The following is a 25,523-nucleotide window of genomic DNA, read 5'->3' as shown; positions in this document are numbered from 1 at the left end:
GATGACTCCTATCAGTAAGAACTCTCCCCACCCTCCCTCTTTTTTTTTTTTTTTTTTTTTTTTTTTTTAGCCTCACCAATATAATCACAAGGTTTTACTGGTTGCTTCGCAGATTGTCTAATTATAAAAATAAGTCGTCCTCCTCATCAGATAACTTTATTGGTTCTTAACTATTTTACGTTCTTCCTGTGCAATTGCAGGTTTTAACCTTCGCTACTGAAACATGGTGGTGTATTAGCCTCTTCATATTTCAGCCAGTTGGAACATGCTATCATATTCATTTTATTCATCCGATTTTAAGCATTCACACGATAATCGACAAAGCGGTACTTTATAATTCTGAGTTACCATGACTGCATGGAATATTTACTGTACATCTTCATTTCTTTACCTTAATTTATTTTCCGAGTCGTTTCATGAATGAAAACAGCCGGGGAGAAATTCGATCTGTTTCTTACTTATATCATACAGGACTATTTACTAGGTCACTTGGAACTAGATTTAATACATACGTCGTGGAAGTTGTTGCCCAATCAGTAGTCTTAACGAATCCATGTGATTTCAGTGGTTCATTAAAGATGCATTTTGATTTCCTTAATCATCAATCCATACTCATTTCCAGTATGCCAAATTTCTCAGTGAAAACATTTACACTTGATTTTGGAGGTCTATAAACAACAGTAAAAAAATAATCTGATGTAGGTGTAGGAGTTTACCATAATAAATGCACAACTTGTTAATCGAGCTGTTGGTAATTTTAAGATATTAGCATTCGTAGCCAAGGAACAAATGCTATTTTCCCTATTTCCTCTTTCAAAGTCGAGCAGGTTTTCGCACTCACCCATTTTTTGATGTGTTGTCTTTTCTTTCTGGGACAGCTACAGTATACAATTAGACGACTGTACTTATATTTCTCCGTCCATTATTACTGATTATTTATGATTTAAGCAATAAACAACACTTTTACCCGCAAAATAAACATGAGAAACCCACATCATCAAGTTAGTTTTCGAGAGGAATGCTTCTCTTCACCTCACACCTGGAGAGAGAGAGAGAGAGAGAGAGAGAGAGAGAGAGAGAGAGAGAGAGAGAGAGAGAGAGAGAGTTGGGGGTGGTGAGGGTGGGGGTTTTGCGAGGCACTCCTTGACACATGGTCGATGTGGCATAGTCTTTTATCATGTTACCTTCATTCCGCTCGTCTCTGCTTGTGATCGCCCGGGTGCATTTTTCTCACCGGGCGACAGCCGGTAAAATTAGCTCCTTGGAATTGTAATTGAATTCGTTTCAGGCCGCGACGTCACAAAGGCGGGAAAAGCGACGCGTCCTGAAAAGTAGATGAACGATAGATTATAATCAGCAATTTTGATTACAACGGTATTTTCCCCTCCATTCACAAGGGGCCGGTGACGCTCCCCGCGATAAGAATTTTTATTCCTAATCTCGCTGACACTGAGGCGCGGAAGTGGGACGCGGGAATTTTGGATGGAAGGGAACGGTACCCTCAAACTGGGCCACCTCCATTTGCCATTCTTCGACTGCAGAATTGGGTGTCTCTAATGAAGGCATTTACTCATGTGTTATTCATCTACATGTGACTGTATCGCACCTGTATCACATTTCCACTGGGTGGAAAATACTGAATTCATTTCTCGTCCCTATTGAAGGGGGCTATTTACTTTAGCTTTTAATAAATTAATTACAAAGCATTTTACGTAATCTATGATAACGTGACCATATATAGGACTGGATTTTTCTTCATAGACCAAAGGATGACATCAACATGGATTTTGTGTAGGTACGGCTGCATTACAGGGAGAAAACTTCGATAACACTTTTGACTTTTGAACTCTCTTAATTTTCCTGTAAAAGATCGTTGTTAAAGAAAATACCCAGATAAACTACTGTGGAACAAGCCCTAATGCAGAACGAAAGTAATTACGAAATCCTGTGGATATTACGAATGGTCAGGATTAAGCAGTGTCAGCATGCACCTTCTTGTAGAAGCACGAATTTTATTGGCTGCATGATAAGTAGTTACAGCCATGAACGAATACACGGAAAAACTGGCTGAGCAAAGACATGAACAAGATATTGTGTGAATAACTAGGTACATGAAATGCATAGTATAGTAAAAGTCCTAATAACAAAGAATGGGAGCATTACTAAAGAATATTTTTACTGTAAAAGTAAACTTGGCGCAAAGAAAAAGCGGAATTAAGAGGAAATGTTTATAAAAGTATAAAGGGTACATTTCTATTCAAAGGCAAATGCTTGTCAAGTAGCTATGAGTGGCAAGGGTACTAATTAGGTCTTTCAGTAGCAGGAAGTAGTCAAAATGGCTCATGATTGATTTCGCCCAGGTAGTTTCAAGGTTCTGGACAGCAAGTTATTCTTTAACCCTTTGATTACGGCCGAGATGAGACCTCACACTTACCACAATCCGGAGGGTTTTCAGACGGTAGTCACCCGTAGCATGCTACCAGACGCACGAAATCGTAAACAATCATTGTAACAGCGTTTGTATTTGTTGTTTTGCTGCAAATTAACCTGTTTTATTTATATGATAATATTGTGATAGTAGCGATCCGTGATATCGATATTATGCAATTAATGTAACAACACAAATAAATAAACATAGGATAAGTACTATATATCGGGGTTTAGTGTTGCCAGAGGTATAAGCACTGCACTGATTGAGGATGACAGTCTTTTTTTTTTGTCATTTTCTCTAATTCTGTTTGAATCCGTAAAGGACAGCTACATCACAGTTGTGTATTATAGTTAAAAATTATTTGTATATTCGTCAGAAAACTAATCATAAAGAATGTTCATCATTTTTTATGGTTCCGCTTACTATTCCACTAGCAAAAAGAGAGAGAGAGAGAGAGAGCGTGACAGAATAAAAATTTTTACCTATGATTTATTCCTTCTAATTGTACATCAATAACATTGAGAGTAAGTAGACACAATCACAATATTGGTTGCAATATTAACCACATTTCTGGGTAATATTTTTATCAATGATCAAGCACCCAGCTGACAAGGGATACGCAATCTAGAAATTCAGATGAATTCTGCAGTGTTTGAAAAATGGTTTAAAACCCAGCTTCTTCCCAATATAGGGCCATCTGCCATCATAGTGTTGGATAACGCTTCTTATCATTCAGTTCGAATTAATAAACCTCCGACAATGTCTGCCAAAAAGGATGAAGTTAAAGACTGGCTAATAAAAATTAGTAAAGTTGCAAAGACATTCATGTAAAGAAAATGATTACGTGATTGACAGACTGGCAAGAGATCATGGACATAGTGGTTAGGCTGCCTACATATCACTGCCAGTATAATGCAACAGAACTGATATGGGCGCAGGTGAAATCATACGTGGCAAAGAAGAATCATTTTAAAAATCAGACCTGCTTCCTTTGGTCAAAGAAGCAATTGAATCCATATCTTCTGACAACTGGGCTAATGATGTGAGACATGCCGAAGATATAAAAAGAGATGACGCTTCAAGAGATGTTTGCATTGATAAATATATAGATTCTTTTGTTATCGATGTAGCATCCTCTGACGAGGATTCTTCATAAGTAATGTCTCCTCATACTTCGATTGTAAATAAATTTATTGCTTTCCCTTGTTGTGTGATATCCTGTTGAACACTGAAATTGAAATAAATTGAAATATAGATCTGTTTTTTCGACAGAAAGTGGCAGAAATATCTTTAAAAATCTACATATAACAGAAATGCCACAGCAGTGATGAGTATCATATGACAGTGCTTTAAAAGCACAGGTAAATCTAATACTGTATAAATGTGTAATATATATATATATATATATATATATATATATATATATATATATATATATATATAATTGTGATATAGTTTTGAGCTTTTGAATTGCTTTCTTTCGTGCATGCCGTAATCCGTCTTTACCTCCTTGCTGTATCAAGGTTGAATTTTCACTGTACAGCTATAAAATAGCTCATAATAAACATTCTTTAAATATTGTTATATATATATATATATATATATATATATATATATATATATATATATATATATATATATATATATATATGGGTGTAACAATATTTAAAGAATATTTATTATGAGCTATTTTATAGGTGCACAGTGAAAATTCAACCTTGATGCAGCAAGGAGGTAAAGACGGATCACGGCATACACGAAAGAAAACAATTCAAAAGCTCAAAACTATATCACAATTATATGACTTCGATAACAGCAAAGGAACAGTAATAAAAACTATAGTAGATGACGTAACTCAAGAACATTGCTCAGTACAGCATCCAAATAAACAAAACTGAAAATGAAAGCACATCTAGGTTTCCAAATTTCTTGCATCTATCATTTTCATATATTGAATTTTTTTTTTTTTTTTTTTTATCTAAAATTTAAGTGGGACAACAAAACTTCATTCAGAACTTTCTATTATAGTACACGTGCTTGATAACAGGCGCAAACAATGAGAGCTTGAAGTCAGAAGGTTAATGGTCAGTTTAAGAGGGGCAAAGTCTCTTCCTAAAACGGTCGTACTATAGTAACCCCCCGCCTTTCTTGTTTACTTGCTAACCTTGTTTACTCTTATTCAGTTTTCATCCTCTGGACTTTACTACTGAAGGTAATCTATTTCTTGTTTTGTCATTGTCATTTTTCAATCTTTAAAGCATTTTAATTTTGTAAGCTCTGTTGTCAGTTTTAATTAGTGTTTTTGTATCTTTTTAGCCAGAAAAGATGGGATATGGGTGATCCTGAAGCGCACCTATTAATAAATATATCAATGATGAGCTGACTGTTCTTCCTATCCGTACTCCCTACTATATATATGCATATATATATATATATATATGTATATATATATATATATATATATATATATATATATATATATTTATATGTACATATATGTACATATAGATATATATATATATATATATATATATATATATATATATATATATATATATATATATATATATATATCTTTCTATCTATGCATCTATCTCTGTGTCTAACTATCTGTTAATACACACACTAACACACACATATATGTATACATACGTATATATTAACTTTATCACATACACAATTGTTCTGTGCATTAACTAAATTACTAAAGGACCTCATTCAAACTGGATGGTATCTATAGATACCATGCAGTTTGAATGAGGTCCTTTTAGTAATATATATATATATATATATATATATATATATATATATATATATATATATATATATATATATACATCATCTGAAGAAGGAAGCAGTAGGGAAAGGCATCCTCATCATCTACAGTTTATTTTCAATGCCGACGTTCCGACGAATTCCAAGTCGCATTTTCAAGGCTATAAAATATAATATAATTTGCGAACATCAATAACAAATTAATGCAATGGCAACAGCTCTTTATGTAGTAAAAATATTTAAAACAAAACACCTCATTCCAAGACAAGTCAATAATGAGTAAAAGGAGTTCACTAAAATCTTAAAACAACCTACCTATATGAAAGAAAGAACAAGACTAACATAAATAAGTACAAACAGAGTGAGGAAAACCAGTTGCCCAAACTAGGCTATAAACAATTTCACTGAGGACGATTGAGTATTTAACGACGGCACAGTCTTCCTGATAATTATGGATTCTAGGATGGTTAAGTCGTTGTTGTTCTGCACTCGGCCTAGGATGGAAAAATCCTTGCTGTCAATATAAGTTTTACATAATTTTGAATGATTTCGTATATTTGATTGCTCAGGATTAGATAACCTGCTACCTGTTCTATGACTTATGCCCCTGTGGGAATCTATGCGGACCTTCAACAGCCTCCTCGTGCATCCCACATATGTATATCCCGTGATCACATCCCGGGCAAGTGTACTTGTAAACAACGCTGGACGAAAACAGAGGACTGAGCCGGTCTTTGACTCTGAACAGAGACCCTATTGTAAAGGGATTTTTCGGGATGATTTTCAGGTTTAAAGCTGGAAAACTCCTTTGAATAATGGCTGTGCATTTTCTCCTAAAAGTATCATCATGCACGAAAGGGAAACTTGCATACATCTTTAGTTTCGGCACAGTCGATTCAGGTGTTGCCGGAGTCATTTTCTGTAGTAGCAGTTTATTTAGGGATCTGAAAAAAAGTCGTGATGGAAAACAATTATTATTGAAATATTTCACTAAAAAGGATATCTCATCGTGGAAACTCTTCCAGTTTGACGAGTGGGTGTAAGCCCTATGGAGGAGGGTTAAAATAGAGTTCAGTTTCAAATGAAAGAAACACGAACTATAAAAATTCATTCCCAAACCAGTAAATGTATTTTTCTATACACACCTGTGTAAAACCTGAGTCACCTCTGGAAATAATAAGATCAAGGAAGGGAGTTTGTTATTTACCTCCTTCTCCATAGCGAACCTTATGTTTGGATGTTGTCGGATGACGAACTCCAGAAAGGACTCTGCATGACATTCATGACGAAATAGGGAGAACGTGTCGTCAACATATCTTCGATAAAATAGAGGGCGGAACCTAATGGGACATTCTTCTATTATGCGCTCCTCCAGGAGCACATGAAGATGTTAGCAAAAATTGGACCAAGTGGTGATCCCATGGCCATCCCTTCAGTTTGTTTATACAAACTGAAGGCAAAGGTCGTGTCCAGCACGGCCAGCTCTAAAAAGTTGTTTAAAAATGTCCTACTAAAATTATTAAAAATTGCATCTTCATCAGTAAAAAGTTTGCTTAATATTATCTCAGTATTATTATTATTATTATTATTATTATTATTATTATTATTATTATTATTATTATTATTATTATTATTATTATTATTATTATTATTATTATTGGAGAAGCAATTCCACAGTTATGTATATGTACATATATTTAAAGATAAATATACAACTGTGGATTTGCTACTTCATTTTAAGACTCATGCTACTATGAGTATTTTTTTTATTACTATTATTTTTTTTTTTAGAATATGAATCCAATTCATACGGGACAAGCATACAGGGACCATTGACTTGAAATACAAGCCTCCAAAGTATATGGTAGACAGGTTTTCCAGGAATATTGGAAAGGTTTTCCGTGCGTCTTTAATAGTGTTCTTGAAGACTCTAAAACTTATTTCTTTTCCGAAGAAGAATTTTTATTTAAATAAGACAAGCGATTTAAACTACTCTGTATCCTTCAAAAATCTACTATTATAATTTGATGCTGGTACCATAAAAACTATATATTTATAACTTACTCTGCTAGGCGAAAAACTTAATCATTCCTTGCTGGAGGCAGCCATCTCTCTCTCTCTCTCTCTCTCTCTCCCCTTAATAAAGTGATCAATGGCAATGGAGAAGCCTTGTTAAAACAAAAAGGTCACTTTTCTCTTGAAGCTGACTGGATTACTGGGCGCTAGTGATGACCATTTCAGGAAACAGAAATTCTTGAGACCACCTTATTTCTAACTATTGGGAAAAATTAACGCACACAGACGCACAAACCAGTGTATACACACACACACACACACACACACACACATATATATATATATATATATATATATATATATATATATATATATATATATATAAAATATATATATATATATTTATATATACATATATTTATGTATATGTATCTATCTATAATAATAATTTCCAAGTTGATCTTGTCCTCCCGGGGTGAAATTTTCTAGAAAGCTTTATTGCCACTAAAATAGCATTTTTTTAAAGAAATAAATATAAATGTAGCGAAAAATCATCATCATCGTATCCTTTTCCTCGTCGTCGGGAGGAGATATATCTATCTATCTATCTATCTATCTATCTATCTATATATGTATATATATACATATATATAGATATATAAATATATGTAGATATACATATATATATATATACATATATATATATATATATATATATATATATATATATATATATATATATATATATATATGCATACATGTATATAATATATATACATATATATATATATATATATATATATATATATACATATATACTGTATATATATTTATATATATATGTATGTGTATGTATATATACATATATATATATATATATATATATATATATATATACATATATATATATATATATATATATATATATATATATATATATATATATATATATATATATATATATATATATATATATATATATATATATATATATATATATATATATATATATATATATATATAAATATATATATATATATATATATATATATATATATATATATAAATATACATATATATATATATATATATATATATATATATATATATATATATATATATATATATATATATATATATATATATATATATATATATATATATATATATATATATATATATATATATATATATATATATATATATATATATATATATATATATATATATATATATATATATATATATATATATATATATATATATATATATAAATATATATATATATATATATATATATATATATATATATATATATATATATATATATATATATATATAAATATATATATATATATATATATATATATATATAATATATATATATATATATATATATATATATATATATATATATATATATATATATATAAATATATATATATATAATATATATATATATATATATATATATATATATATATATATATATATATATATATATATATATATATATATATATATATATATATATATATATATATATATATATATATATATATATATATATATATATATATATATATATATATATTTCTCCGGCGACGAGAGAAAAGGATACGATGATGATTTTTCACTAAATTTTTAATTTCTTTCTTTTTTTAAATATTGTTTGTTTTCGTGGCAATAAAGCTTTCAAGAAAATTTCATACCTTCTGCTGCAAGAAAGAATCATTGTCGCCTGGCGCCGTAATATCTTCGTGTTTTTCCTGCAGTCGTTTTAGAATTCTTCAGCTCATGCGTATAGTGCCATCACTCAATAGGTGCACTGACACCAAGGACTACAGTGGCCATCTCAGGGATCCTCCAGGAAGACGTCTTGAAGCCTTCAGAGACAGCATGTGAGCAAAGAAGGCGAAGTTTATGGTTAAAATGAACTGGATGACGAAGCAGATCGACTAAAAGAGATTTTCAAGAGGAAAAGTACATCACGAGAATGGCAGATAGCTTCAGTCTGTAATTGTTTACTGCTGAAAATATGGACTACTTCGCGGAGCAGTATGAAGTCGAGGTTCCCGCCTTCTGCGATTATTCGGCACCTCTACAGTCGTATTGTCACTCACGGACGCAAGCTCTTCATTCGAAATAAGGAAGGAAATAATCAAGAAGAGAGGAAGACAGTGGAACGGAGGAACTGAAGAATTTATACGAAATAAAAGGTAGAGAACTTGAGGTGTTTTCTAAGCTGATTGAGAGGGGATTTTGGATGCCCAAAATTACCGCTTGGAGCAGTTCTTCGCTCGAAATAAGAAAGAGAAGGAACAAAAAGAGACGACATCGGCGTGGAGGTATACTGAAGAATGCTGACGAAGAATAAAGTAGATAACCTGAGGTGTTAGAAACTACTTCAAAGATTTTGGATTCACAGAATTACTTTTCGGAGAAGCAAGGAAGAATCGAAGGGATGATCAATATCGTCAGTAAGAGGAATCTCATAAGTTTATAGAAGACGACTCCTTAAAGCAAAGAAGCTGTTTATGTGCCAGAAAAAGAACTCCAAGTAATGGTTATCGCGATGTTGAAATGATCTAAAACCTTCGAGATTTTCCTTGAAGACATTTTGGAATCCTTCAGTCCTCCGGCTCCTGGAAGGACGAGAGAAATGCCATTCGCGCATGCGCCGAGCTTCAAAGTGTCAAGAACAATCTCCGAGATGCTTCAAATCGTCTGGAAGCCTTCGGAGACAGAAAGTGTCAGTTTTGAAAAGTAGGGTAAGAGAAAGCAAAGAGTATTGGTGAGGGGAAGGGTCCGACCCAGAGGCCGCTTCCTTCCTCCAAGGAAGCAGCCTATGGGTCTGACCCTTCCCATGGAAAGGGCCCAAGCCCTTTAAGGATTGGCCCCAAAAGCCTACAAGGCTTGCCAGTCTTTTGAGGGTAGCCTTGAAGGGAAGGGTCCGACCCAGAGGCTGCTTCCTCGGAGGAAGGCAGGTATCCTGTCAGGCTGGGGAAGCAGGCCTGGAGAGGGCCCAAGAACTTCAAGGATGAGGCCCAAAGTCCTCCTAGGCTGGCCAGTCTCTTGAGGGCAGCCTTGAAGGGAAGGGTCTGACCCAGAGGCTGCTTCCTCGGAGGAAGGCAGGTATCCTGCCAGGCTGGGGAAGCAGGCCTGGAGAGGGCCCAAGAACTTCAAGGATGAGGCCCAAAGTCCTCCAAGGATGGCCAGTCTCTTGAGGGCAGCCTTGAAGGGAAGGGTCCGACCCAGAGGCTGCTTCCTCGGAAGAAGGCAGGTATCCTGCCAGGCTGGGGAAGCAGGCCTGAGAGGGCCCAAGAACTTCAAGGATGAGGCCCAAAGTCCTCCAAGGATGGCCAGTCTCTTAAGGGCAGCCTTGAAGGGAAGGGTCTGACCCAGAGGCTGCTTCCTCGGAGGAAGGCAGGTATCCTGCCAGGCTGGGGAAGCGGGCCTGGAGAGGGCCCAAGAACTTCAAGGATGAGACCCAAAGTCCTCCAAGGATGGCCAGTCTTTTGAGGGCAGCCTTGAAGGGAAGGGTCCGACCCAGAGGCTGCTTCCTCGGAGGAAGGCAGGTATCCTGCCAGGCTGGGGAAGCAGGCCTGGAGAGGGCCCAAGAACTTCAAGGATGAGGACCAAAGTCCTCCAAGGACTGCCAGTCTCTTAAGGGCAGCCTTGAAGGGAAGGGTCTGACCCAGAGGCTGCTTCCTTGGAGGAAGGCAGGTATCCTGCCAGGCTGGGAAGCGGGCCTGGAGAGGGCCCAAGAACTTCAAGGATGAGACCCAAAGTCCTCCAAGGATGGCCAGTCTCTTGAGGGCAGCCTTGAAGGAAGGGTCCGACCCAGAGGCTGCTTCCTCGGAGGAAGGCAGGTATCCTGCCAGGCTGGGGAAGCAGGCCTGGAGAGGGTCCAAGAACTTCAAGGATGAGGCCCAAAGTCCTCCTAGGCTGGCCAGTCTCTTAAGGATAGCCTTGAAGGGAAGGGTCTGACCCAGAGGTTGCTTCCTCGGAGGAAGGCAGGTATCCTGCCAGGCTGGGAAGCGGGCCTGGAGAGGGACCAAGAACTTCAAGGATAAGACCCAAAGTCCTCCAAGGCTGGCCAGTCTCTTGAGGGCAGCCTTGAAGGGATGGGTGGGCAGCCTTGAAGGGATGGGTCCGACCCAGAGGCTGCTTCCTCGGAGGAAGGCAGGTATCCTGCCAGGCTGGGGAAGCAGGCCTGGAGAGGGCCCAAGAACTTCAAGGATGAGGCCCAAAGTCCTCCAAGGATGGCCAGTCTCTTAAGGGCAGCCTTGAAGGGAAGGGTCTGACCCAGAGGCTGCTTCCTCGGAGGAAGGCAGGTATCCTGCCAGGCTGGGGAAGCAGGCCTGGAGAGGGCCCAAGAACTTCAAGGATGAGACCCAAAGTCCTCCAAGGCTGGCCAGTCCTGAGGGCAGCCTTGAAGGGATGGGTGGGCAGCCTTGAAGGGATGGGTCCGACCCAGAGGCTGCTTCCTCGGAGGAAGGCAGGTATCCTGCCAGGCTGGGAAGCAGGCCTGAGAGGGCCCAAGAACTTCAAGGATGAGGCCCAAAGTCCTCCAAGGATGGCCAGTCTCTTAAGGGCAGCCTTGAAGGGAAGGGTCTGACCCAGAGGCTGCTTCCTCGGAGGAAGGCAGGTATCCTGCCAGGCTGGGGAAGCAGGCCTGGAGAGGGCCCAAGAACTTCAAGGATGAGGCCCAAAGGCCTCCAAGACTGGCCAGTCTCTTAACCCTATCTGGTGCAAGTTGGGTCTGGGCAGACCCACCCTACGGGATTTTTTTCATTTTTAGATAATTTTATTTAATAATCGTTTTTAGTTGATTCTATGATTACCAAAATATGGGAAATTATTAATTATTTTAATTTTCATTAGCCCTTTGATTACGGCCGAGATGAGACCTCATACTTACCACAATCCGGAGGGTTTTCAGACGGTAGTCACCCGTAGCATGCTACCAGACGCACGAAATCGTAAACAATCATTGTAATAGCGTTTGTATTTGTTGTTTTGCTGCAAATTAACCTGTTTTATTTATATGATAATATTGTGATAGTAGCGATCCGTGATATAGATATTATGCAATTAATGTAACAACACAAATAAATAAGCTGCCAGTAATAAAGGAATATTCCAAAATCGGCAATTATTCCAACGGTCACGCCAACCAAATTCGACAAAGTGGGAAGGTACAGCGAGCTGAAAACAAAGCGGGTCATTTCTGTCAAAGCACATGTGCATCTCAATATCACCTACATACATACATACAGTATATGTACAAACACACACATTACTATATATCTATATATATATATATATATATATATATATATATATATATATATATATATATATATATATATATATATGAATCCATGACAACGGCAACAATGATTACACGACACAACAATACATTTTGGACACTAGCGAATATGGACATTTGGAAGGTGACAATCGTATTTCCATGGCTGAGACGTGGGTGGTACGTGAGATGCCGGAATCCTTTTGATGGAAATGACCGGTCGTTGTTTTCTGCTCTTGCTTACCTTCCACCTGTGTTGAGTTTGGTGGCCCTGAACGCTGGAATACTACCTTGGGAATAGGGCCTGGGATTATCCCTTGTCCTTCGGACAGATTCCAATTCAATGTTTGATTGACGATGGCGGTCAAAAGTCAGGGGGAAAGTGGAAACAACCTCCTTGAATGGAAATCGTATTAGCCGCAAGTAAAAAGGGAGGTTCCAGAATCCGCATTTGTCAATGAAACAAGGAATTGGAGACTGCCAGGGCTTGGGATAATCCCGGGGGCCCATTTTCAAGCTAATATTCCAACGGTCACGCCCACCAAATTCGACAAAGGTGGAGGGTACAGCGGCTGAAAACAAAGCAGTTCATTTCTGTCAACAGGACACGTGCATCTGAAATGCCACCTACGCGCGTCGTCTGTCACACTTGCATGTGACATGTAAACACAATTGCCACCTCGCCACATTCACTATGGATCAATATTATAAATCACATTGCTGATCAAAATGTGTAATTGTGTGGTGTGTGTATGTGTACGTATATATATACTATATATGTATGTATGTATGTATATATATATGTATATATATATATATATATATATATATATATATATACATATATATATATATATATATATATATAATTGACTATATATACATGTGTGAGTACTTATATATATATATATATATATATATATATATATATATATATATATATATATATATATATATATATATATATATATGAAGGCAATGCCCCTGAAGGAAAGAGAAACGAGTCTGCTAAGTAAAGGACAGTACGTCGAAAAAGCCTTGCAATACTCTGTTGCTTCTCTTTCCTTCGTGGAATTGTCTTTATTTATATATTCATCACGTTCCATATTCTCGTGATTCAGTTATATATATATATATATATATATATATATATATATATATATATATGTGTGTGTGTGTGTGTGTAATATATATACAATTAATTACATATATATGAGTGTGTATATATATATGTATATATGTTTGTGTGTGTGTGTATGTAAAATACAAACACATACTCACACCTATCCCTATAAAAGATAAAAAATTGGATAAATTCCTGTTACAAAAAAATGATTAATATACATATGAATATATATATATATATATATATATATATATATATATATATATATATATATATATATATATATATATATATATATATATATATATATATATATATATATATATATATATATATATATATATATATATATATATATATATATATATATATATATATATATATATATATATATATATATATATATATATATATATATATATATATATATATAATTTAATCACTAACATTTTGGAATTTGTTCAATTGTTTTTGAACCAATATTCGGGAAGTTGTAGGGTTTTGTAGATCATTTTATTCTGTTATAATTTTCTACAGATATTTTTCTTTTCCTTCAATTATTCTAGTGGTACCTGTTTACTTACATCTTATTTTTGAGAAACATCTAATGAAAATGTCAGCAAATGCCGCATGAAAGTTGGGTATTGTTCTTAAGTCCTCATATACTTATATGAGTGATTAAATCAGTGCAACATTTTTTAGGTAATTTGTCCTTCCTTTACTAGGATACTGTTCTCCGGGAGATGTCTGCTTCTGCCAGAGATTTATATCTTTTAGAGTGGTTCGAGGTGGAAGGTTTCTTTGGCAGCTATGCCTTGGACTATAGACGGATGGTCTCTTGTTTGTCACTTTTTCATAAGTTGTATTTTGACATATCTTTCACATTCTCAGTTGATCCCTGATCCCCTGTTCCTGCCGAGAGAGGGCAACCAGATTCGCTGAACAGCAGCATCAATGTGCAGTAAATGTACCTCGCCTTCGAACTTTTCAGTTCCAGGGGACCTTTATTCCTCACGCCTTACGACTGTGGAACAGCCTCTTTACTGAGGATGTGTTGCAAACGGAACTTCAAAAGTTCAAGTGAATGTAATGCATTACTACCCTTATGCAATACATCTTGTATTTAATACTTTGTTTACATTTTTATTTATTTATTGTTAGTACATCTGTTTTCTAATAACTGATCTCCTCTTTCTGTATTTCCTACTACCTTCTGTTATTTCACTCGAATGAACACCATTTTCTTAGTATGCTTGAATTTCAAGTTAGTTACCCTGTGGGCTTGTTTCATATGGATAGTGTTCATCTTCTGAATAATAATAATAATAATAATAATAATAATAATAATAATAATAATAATATAATAACAACAACATTGTCTATATTCATTAATCTCATGGTAACGGTTATTATATTGTTATTATTATTCTCATATATCATAAATCATCAATACCATGATTATCAGATTTACATTACATCCGACTCATTTTATATTTTATGATATCCAGTCTTCAAAGGACAGAAAAGGAACATTAAACGCAAAATAGTAATTTACTCTCTCTCTCTCTCTCTCTCTCTCTCTCTCTCTCTCTCTCTCTCTCTCTCTCTCTCTCTCACTAAAGACTAAAGCCATAATTTGATGAAGAAAATTATAATACGGATGAATTTCAACATTTATTTTTACAAAAATCTTTTTGCTGTAGATAAAAACAAAATCAGAAAATGTATAAACACATAAGACTCAATATGATTGGAAGAAGCTTTTATGACATAAGTTGAATGAAATCAAACAATGTGAATAACAAATGGTTATGAATCTGAATATTTAATAAGCTGAACATAATAATCTTGACAAAACTTTTTACGACAGAATTCTAGTAATTCAGAAGTGTGTGGTATTCTCTGAAACAAGGAGCGACACATAGTCCTACATTGCAGTCTTTACACATGAAATATGTCTGCTGGCCTTTCTTGGGCCTACGGGATGTATGCGAGCACACACGACATCTTAGTCTAGGTCGCAGTTGTTTTTCTGTTGAGGGAACTGGATCAGGAAAGTGTCTTTCTGTTAGCCGCCTTGGCTGCGTTATTACGGTGCGGGTAATTATCTTGTTAGGTGCTGGAGGGTACCTTTCAATCAACTGCAGAACGACTGACTTAGAAAACTGTAAATATGACCCTTTCTTGCCAGTAACAAATCCATGCAAGTGATGACAGTTTACTAGTATCATATCAAGCAGACGGAAAAATAGTTTTATGTACCATCTCGTGGTTTTACGGATACACTTCACAGAACTAATAAGCATGTCGTTCTTGTCCACAATCCGCATTTTCTTATTATAGTCAACAACGCATGCAGGTTTTGCACAAATTCCCTGGTCGACACCTTTTTCACAGTCTACCATTATATTTTCATGTACTGAAGATAACATATACACTGTCCTGTTATCCTGCCATTTTAAACCTAATATTCCATTGCAGTTTTGAGACGAAATCTCAGATTTGTTCACATCAGGAAATTTAGGCATAAATTTCCTATTTTTCCGGACTGTTCCACATGCTCCTGTTTCGTTGTCGCCCAAATACTTGAGCAGTTTTGGGCTGCAATACCAATTATCGAAATACAGGATGTGATGTTTTCCGAGATGCGAGGCCATAAATGTTTTTACCACAGAACCAGATACCCCTAGATCCTCATCTACCAATATCTCTGTATCTTTTCCAGTATAGATTATAAAATCGACAATATAATCCGTTTTGGCATCACAAAGTTCAAATATTTTCACTCCAAATCGACTTCTTTTATCTGGAATGTACTGCTTGAAACTTAGCCTTCCCTTCCATAACATTAAACTTTCATCTATGCATAAATCCTGGAAAGGTTGAAATTTTTCCCGGAATTTTCTACGCACACTGTCGAGCACGGGTTTAATTTTTTTAGTTTATTATCTGGGCTTGTTTCTGTGAATTATCAACGAAATGTAGAACCCGTAGAATTTGAAGAAATCTGTCCCTTGCCATCAGCCTTCTCACTCCTTTTGTCTCGAATGTCTCAAGCGCAGTCCAGTAATCTACGATGCGATGTTTACTTATATGCGACATGATCATAATCACACAAAGGAACCGTATCATTTCCTCCACAGTAACCTGAGCAAATTTTCGCAAATACTTTGGCACTGCATCTCCTAGCGTATCAACAAGGAATCTCTGATAACGGTTTGTCTCTTCAGCAATCAGCCCCATAAATTCGTTGATGAAAAATTCAAAAAATAGTCTACTTCCTTTGAATTTTCATTCACATTACATTTCGACGTAATGCCACTGCCACTGCTGTCAAATATGAAATCTCTGGGCTGGAAATTGCTGGCAGCCCACTCCCACTCATCACCTGGGTCACTTCGCTGTCTCCGCCTTCTTTTGACACCTTGGCTTTCATTTGTAGGTGGCAGATTTTCGTCATTTTCACTGTCGGTTGATATTTCATCACTGTCTCTTGTACCAGGACCATAATTATCCATTTCATTTCCTTCTAAATCCGATTCATTTTCATATCCAGAAAATGAGTCGAGAAGGTCTATAAAATAGTTATCCTCGTCGAGAGCTCTTCTCTCGATCTGCCGGCGGTCAACTCGAGGATGTCGTACCCTTGACCCGTCCTCCTGTGACATCTTGATGAAGACTAATGAATTTTAGGAAACACGTGAATTTATATGAATTCACTGTATGGCAACTGACAGACTGTTACCATATCAAGAAAAAGAGGCCAGTATTTCAATCATCAGTCCTTCACATAAAAAAGGAAATTACCGGTGCTCGTATACGACACAACAGTGTTCCAGGCCAGTTTATTAAATGCGTCGTATACGTTACAACCGAAATCAAAGGGTTAAACGTTGTTTTATGTATGTATATATATATATATATATATATATATATATATATATATATATATATATATATATATGTATATACTGTATATATACAGTATATATATATATATGTATAATATATTATATATAATATATTATACACACACATATACACGCACACACACAACAGTTAAACTACAAATGTCAATTAATATCAAATTCATTCGACCTCGGAATACCGCAACCCGAAGGGAAATTTTTAAAATGATATGCGATCCGTCCCCAACGGGGCTCGAACCCCCGTAAGAATGGGGAACGACGACTTTTTAGTGCCGTCAGGCTGTCGAGAGAGCTTAGCGCCAACTGAAGAGTCGTCGTTCCCCAACGATTCGGGAGTATGGGAGTTCGAATCCCCTAGGAACAGATCGTTCATCATTTTGAAAAGTCCCCTTCTGGTTATGTTATTCAGAGGGCGACATTTGTAGCTCAATTTTTGTGAGTATAAAAGTTTACTGATTATGTGACAAAGATTCATATATCTATATATATATATATATATATATATATATATATATATATATATATATATATATATATATATATATATATATATATATATATATGTAAAACATATGCGTATATATACATGCAGTAATAAATTTTTTAATATATCTCATAAATTGATTGTTAAGTGTATAGTACAGGTTAGTTTAGGTTGGGAACTATGCGGAATTGCTGTGAAATAAAAGATATGTAGAAAATATTCAAGCGCAGGCTGTAGCATAGAGTCTTTGGTATTTATTGGTCCTTGTTACATATCAGAAGGGACAGACCCCAAAAGTATCTGTTGAGTTGAGATGTTGCTGTTATATATATATATATATATATATATATATATATATATATATATATATATATATATATATATATATATATATATATATGTATATATATATATATATATATATATATATCGTATATATATGCAAATTTCGTTGAATTCTATGGCTTTTTGATTGTTGATCAACTTGTTATTAGTTTGACAATATTTTCTGAAGTTGATCGACAATCAAAGAGCCATAGAATTTAACGAAATTTGCATACAAGAAAGACTTTGCCCTAAAAGCATATATATATATATATATATATATATATATATATATATATATATATATATATATATATATATATATATATATATATATATATATATATATATATATATATATATATATATATATATATATATATATATATATATATATAGATATAGATATGTGTGTGTATATATGTATGTATATATTAGTAGTTATGGGTGTGAGTGGATATTTATATATCTGTGTATTCCTAGGGCAGTTTTCACTGAATATTAAAGCTGACTGCATTCATTCCTTTGATGAATTTCCTTTGTTTCTGTAAGATTTCTTTATTCCCCGACTTCGTTAATTAACGTCGACACGAAAATCTCGAAATATACCAGTTCAGTATGAAACACTGTTTCGCAGTAGAATGTACACTTGGTAAGTTATTTGACAAAGAAGTGGAAATTCTCTCTCTCTCTCTCTCTCTCTCTCTCTCTCTCTCTCTCTCTCTCTCTCTCTCTCTCTCTCGCTGTTTCCCAACCGTTTTTCGCTGAAAAAAAAATTTAGAGTGTGGACTTTAGTTTAGAGTTTGTTGATGCAGCTCTGCCAGATTAGAAGATAAACTATTTCCCGCTCTACTGGGATGGCCGAATTCTCTTTCGGATTAGCCAAAGGAAGAGGAGTTGGGGTGTAAGGCTTAAGACTCATTCTTTGTATCAGAAATGGACGTATGGAGAGAGAGAGAGAGAGAGAGAGAGAGAGAGAGAGAGAATTATATTTTTGTTTACCTCATGGAACCATATTTCCCAGTGGCTGCATTGTTCGTTAGGTTAGACAAAGCATACGAGATATGCCTCGGATGCTGGGTACTAATATCTGACTTTTCTTTGATAAACGCATTTGCACAATATATGTACTTAAAAGTAGAAAGGCCCTTCTAATTCAAAGCAATAGGTATTTGTAAGTATTATTAATGTAACAGCAAAATTTTACGTTCTTATTCATTCATAACACTTTCACATGTAACCGAAAAAAAGTAGTATTGTGGTCTATAGTGTCGACTGCATTAGACATTTAAAAGACACAAAATGTTTTTGGGAAGTACCTGACCTTGACTTTGACGTCATTGCTATTCACATTTACAAGTTAACTGCACAGGTTAGATTCCTACCTGATCCTGTACCTGTAGGTATGACCTTGACCTTTGGATCCAAAATGAATCTTCAAAGATATTAAAATTATAGTGTTTTAATTAAAAAAAATATTAAAATTACAGTGTTCTAATTTAAAAATTTTAAAATTATAGTGTTATAATTTTAAAAAATGTTAAAATAATAGTGTTTTAATTAAAAAAATATTAAAATCACAGTGTTTTGATAAAATTTCCTGTTGGAATTGACGAACAAATAGAAGATTTCACCGTACAGTAAAAACCGGGTGCCTAAAAATATTTCGATAAGTATTACGTTGCTTATGCAGCTGCATAACGCTTTATTACTCTTCATGCACAGCTGCCAGGAAGTTGCGGGTAATCTTGCAGGTGCACCACCTGCAGTATATGCATTACTGCCTTTCGTAGATGAACTGAAAGTCTTCAAGAAATAGAACTGCCGAGTCATTCCTTAGTCGAACGATAACCTATCCAACCAATCTTCTTTTTTTTTTTTTTTTGGTAACTTTTTAAGCACATTCATTTGCAAGCGTTGGTTAAGATATACAAACTCTCCTGTTAATAAGTTCGTTACAGCACTATTGAAATATTAAGTTTATTTCAGATAACTTGGTTAGAGTGCAACTGAAATATTAAGTTTATTTCAGATAAGTTCGTTTAAGTGCAGTTGAAATATTAAGTTTATTTCAAATAAGATCGTTAGAGTGCTATTAAAATAGTAAGTTTATTTCAAATAAGTTCGTGAGAGTGCAATTGAAATGTTAAGTTTATTTCAAATAAGTTCGTTAGAGTGCAGTTGAAATATTAAGCTTAGTTCAGATAAGTTCGTGAGAGTGCAATTGAAATATTAAGTTTGTTCAGAATAAATTTATGAAATTCTGCAATGCTTCAGCAGGAGGATACCTGTCAAAAAAAAAAAAAGCAGATTCTCTGCTACATATATATATATATATATATATATATATATATATATATATATATATATATATATATATATATATATATATATATATATATATATCTAATATATATGTTATACCGCACGTCTGAAAAGCTGATGAGCGTGAAACGTAAGTTCGTCGCACTAAAGTTTCACCCATAAATCAGGCCGAGGACAATAATTTGAGGGCAGATGGGGCCTACGGAGACTTGAGGTTTTCAAAGTGGAGTTAGGCCTATCTGTTTTGTAACTCCTTAAACGAAACCGAGAAATATGTGGCGGTAATGGGGGAGCCATGTTGGCCGGCGACAGATTTAGGAGCATGGTTTAGGAAACAACTTTTCCCCCTTTTCTTCCGTCTGCCATCATGAAGGTTCTCTGGTTTTCTGGAATCAGGATTGCGTTCGCTATTCATCTCCTCAGTGTGAATCTCAATGACGATATGCTGGATTTAATAACGAATGTTCTATACACACACACATACATATATATATATATATATATATATATATATATATATATATATATATATATATATATGTGTGTATATATATATATATATATATATATATATATATATATATATATATATATATATATATATATATATATATATGTATATATATACATATATATTTATATATATATAAATAAATTGTATAAATATATACAGTATATTTATGTTTATATAAATAAATTGTATATACATATACAGTATATGTATGTTTATATATAAATACATACATATATATATATATATGTATATGTATATATATATATATATATATATATATATATATATATATATATATATATATAATATACATATATATGTTACAGGAAATATGTGAAACCAGGGATTTCACGAAATCTCCAGGGAATTTGTGAAATGACCTATTCACTTAGGAACATTTGATCTAGTACTAAACACGGCGAAACAATGGTTCATCTACACTGTTTTCCCGTGTTTAGTACTAGCCCTGGTGGGTCAAATGTGTTTCTCCGTGTTTAGTATCAGCCCCTGGGCGATCAAATGCGCTTAGGGACATTTGATCCCCAGGGGCTAGTACTGAACACGGCGAAACAGTGTAGATGAATCGCTGTTTCGCCGTTTTTATTACTAGTTCTCAGGGATCAAATGTTCCTGAGTGAGTTGCTTATTTCACAAATTCCCTAGGGATTTCGTCCCTGGATTTCACATATTCCCTGTAACATATATACATATATATAAATAAGAATATTGTCACATACACGCTTGACCTTTTTTTAAGAATATTGTCACATACATGCATGAACTTTTTTCACATTCAGAAATATTACGCCACAAATATAGTTTGATATACAGTAAATTATTTGGGAATAACTTATTCTCAAGAGGAGTTATAGTTGACAAGTGCTTCGTCCCATGCAGAATTCGAATCGTTGCCATGATGCATTCTCTGTGAATGCTCCGTCTATACTGAGAGCCACAGTGGCCCGCAGCCATTTTGTGTTCAGTGCAGTTCATATCGAAAGGCCTTCACGCCTCAGTATTTAATTTTGCAAGGTATGGTGGTCCCAGATTTTTAGGGTTCTTTGTAATGAGATGTGAATGTTTCTCATTACAAGGGTGGCCTTCTAACGTGACTAATAGCGAGAGGCTTTCATACCTCCGAAATCAGACTAGTAAAGTACGCTGGTGCCAGCATCCTTGTATACCCTGGGGGTGACGATATTCCCCCTCCTAAGGGTGGCTGATTGGCTGTTAGGTTTTGACTGGCTGCAGGCCCCGGAAGTACTCTTTAGTAGTGGTGGTTGCCTTCTCTGCGATGGAGTAGCTTCTCCACGTTCATCTTGAATGTCCGTGCAGTTCCACTTTCTAATTATTTTTGTTTTTCAGGCCTAGGCTGTCTTTTATTTTCATTAAATGCTAGTGCATAATGTGACACCCATACCTCTCTAACAACACTTTCATAATTTTCATTAATTCCTCTTCATATTCCAAATTACACTATGTTCCCTTCAAAACAAGCAAAAGAATTATGGTTAAATTTTAGCACAACACACACATATATATATATATATATATATATATATATATATATATATATATATATATATATATATATATATACATATATGTGTGTATGTGTGTATGCACATATATGCATCATTCCGTTATAACCTGTGCTAAAACTCAAGTGCGTAATATTTAGCCTTGTTTTAAACTGAACATAATTTAGAGCACGCAATAAGAAATTAAACACAAAGTGAAGAAGTAAGCCAGATCTGCTGCCGTTTATCCGTGGTGCCTTGTGGGAGCAGTTTTCGCGGCGCAAGTTCCCGGATGCTGTGCGACACGCCGTTGCCTGTAATGCCCTGTCATGGCGATGCATCGTGATGTATCTGGAATTAGAAAAATGATCCGGTGGCGGCCTTCGTCTCGTGACGAATTCGACTCTGCTGTGACAAAGGCCTCTGTGCGTTGAATGATCCTGCCGGTAGGTTATTTCTCTTCCCCTCTGTGGGTGAGGTATTCCTCGGCAAATATTTGGAAGCCTCCTGCTTTTTCCAGCCAGATGCTCTCTTTCTCCCTGGCCTTCGCCCTCTCGCCCTCCCCCAACTCGAAGAAAAAAAGGCCTTCCTCCTCGTGGAAAGAACAAAGTGTACCGCAGCGAGAGACCTTGGATGTACTGCAGTGGTGTTGTTCGATCAAGGATGGGGGAGGAGGAGGAGGAGGAGGAGGAGGAGGAGAGGTGGAGGGGGTAAGAGGAGGAGGAGGAGGAGAGTTGGAGGGGGTAAGAGGAGGACAAGGAGGAGGACGACAAGGAAGAGGACAAAGAGGAGGAGGACGAAGGGGAGGAGGAGGAGGAGGAAGGAGGAGGAGACGGAGAAAAAGGGGGTGGCGGGAAGGGCACAGAGCGGGTGTCGAAAAGAGGATCAACATGCAAAGAGAGAAACCCCGACAGCCATGTATGCGACAAGCAGCCTGTATTAAGTGCGCCACAATACCTGAATCCTGTCAACTTACTGTCTTAATGGAAAGCTGAAGTTGGCTATCAAAACCTTGTTAGTGCACCTAGAAATTATTTATATATATATATATATATATATATATATATATATATATATATATATATATATATATATATATATATATATATATATCCAGTAAGTTCCATATCAGAATGGTTGAATTTCAGGAAATTGGACAACCGCGCTTGGATTTAGTCCCACGCTTCCCCAATATAATAGAAAAAAGAAAGATAAACAGATGAAGAGGAGAAGGTGAAGGGAATTCCATGTCCATTTTATGGACAGTCTATTCTTGACAGGTATTGCCAGCAGCAACCACTGAATTACTTTCATGAGGTTTTAGCTGCGGCCGGAGTTATGGAAGTCTCTTCCGTGCGCCACTGCCAATATTTTTTGCTTGTATTCACTGCTACTGAAAAAGCCCGCTGCGCAAATCTTTGATAGTATTATTGTTACGGTCATCTTCATTCATTTTTTTTACCTATTATTAAATGAAAGAAATACGATTTAGGGGGGAGAATAGGATTACTCGGAGCGGAAAATATCATAGTTTCACAGAATTTCGCAGAATCAACCTTTTTCTGTCCGTATGGCTTCACGTTGATCGTTTTTCTAAGATCAAGTTCCATTTTGTGTTTTGTCCCTGCTCTTCAAAAACTGCACCAGTTTTCTATTTTAATTAAATGAATAACAAGCAGTACTGTATGATGAAGAGTCTGTCATATTCCTTCTGTATCATCAAAGACCTAACCCACTTTTTCTGCAATCTTCTTATGAAGTTTTATTGTTCCAGTTTCTTGATTTCAAGCACAGCATTACGTCATGTCACCTAGGAAGACTTCTTATGGTAAATAAAATGTTTTTGTACTTGATAAATAAATTTCTACGAGGCTGGAAGAATCTGGCAAACATTCTCTTACATTTTTAATAATATTCTCATATAAATGTCCATTCACACAGAAACAGTTTTTATAGTAGTGTCATAATGTTTTCATATTAGAAATCTTCGGCAATTTTTGTCTTAAAGGGGTTAATTTTGCCCATTTTTTTCCTTTTAACTAATAATTCAGTGAGTTCAAGATGAGAATTTTTTTATGAAGGATATATGAGTTGAGTGAATTTTCTCTCTGGAATTTAGGATTTAATTTCTAATTACTTAATGGAAATTTATAGAAAAACCATATTTCCGGCTACGTTGACAATGGAGGTTTCGACGTTGGCCTATATTAAGAAATTAATCAGTGTGGTAGTTGGGACGTTTCAATTGATTTATGACGATTGGTGTCCATGTTGCACATTCTCTCATACGCAGCCTTCGCTTCAGCCTTTGCACCGTGGAAACCTACTGCCTGAGTTTACCTGCTCTTTGGGGTACAATGAGAAATACTTTCTGTTCTTTTGATTATAAATTTTAGCCTTTATTTTTTTTTATTTATTAACTTTCAATTATTTATAAGTCTTGTTATGAATTTTGTCTGTATTTGCTCCCATTCCAATTTTCTTCTTTGCTTTTTTTCTTTCACATACCAGTGAACATTCTGCTCTGTGGAAGCTTGCTAGTTGAGTAAATTGCATTTTGTCTTGACTCATAATAATGAATAATCATTGAAAAAGATCTTGGAGACTATCGTGTACTGAATTGTTAATTTGATATCCCGTTTGTGGAGTTTTAATTGACATGTACGTGATTCTCTTTCCAAAGATGTTTATGATCGTTTGCACTTGCAATTTATGAAGTTGATGTTATTTGAAGCATCCCCACCCCTGTGCCAGCAAGCCTCGAT

Source organism: Macrobrachium rosenbergii, chromosome 43, assembly GCF_040412425.1.
Source record: "Macrobrachium rosenbergii isolate ZJJX-2024 chromosome 43, ASM4041242v1, whole genome shotgun sequence".
NCBI lineage: Eukaryota > Metazoa > Arthropoda > Malacostraca > Decapoda > Palaemonidae > Macrobrachium > Macrobrachium rosenbergii.
The sequence above is the reverse complement of the archived record's forward strand: the minus strand, read 5'-3'. Positions refer to the sequence as shown.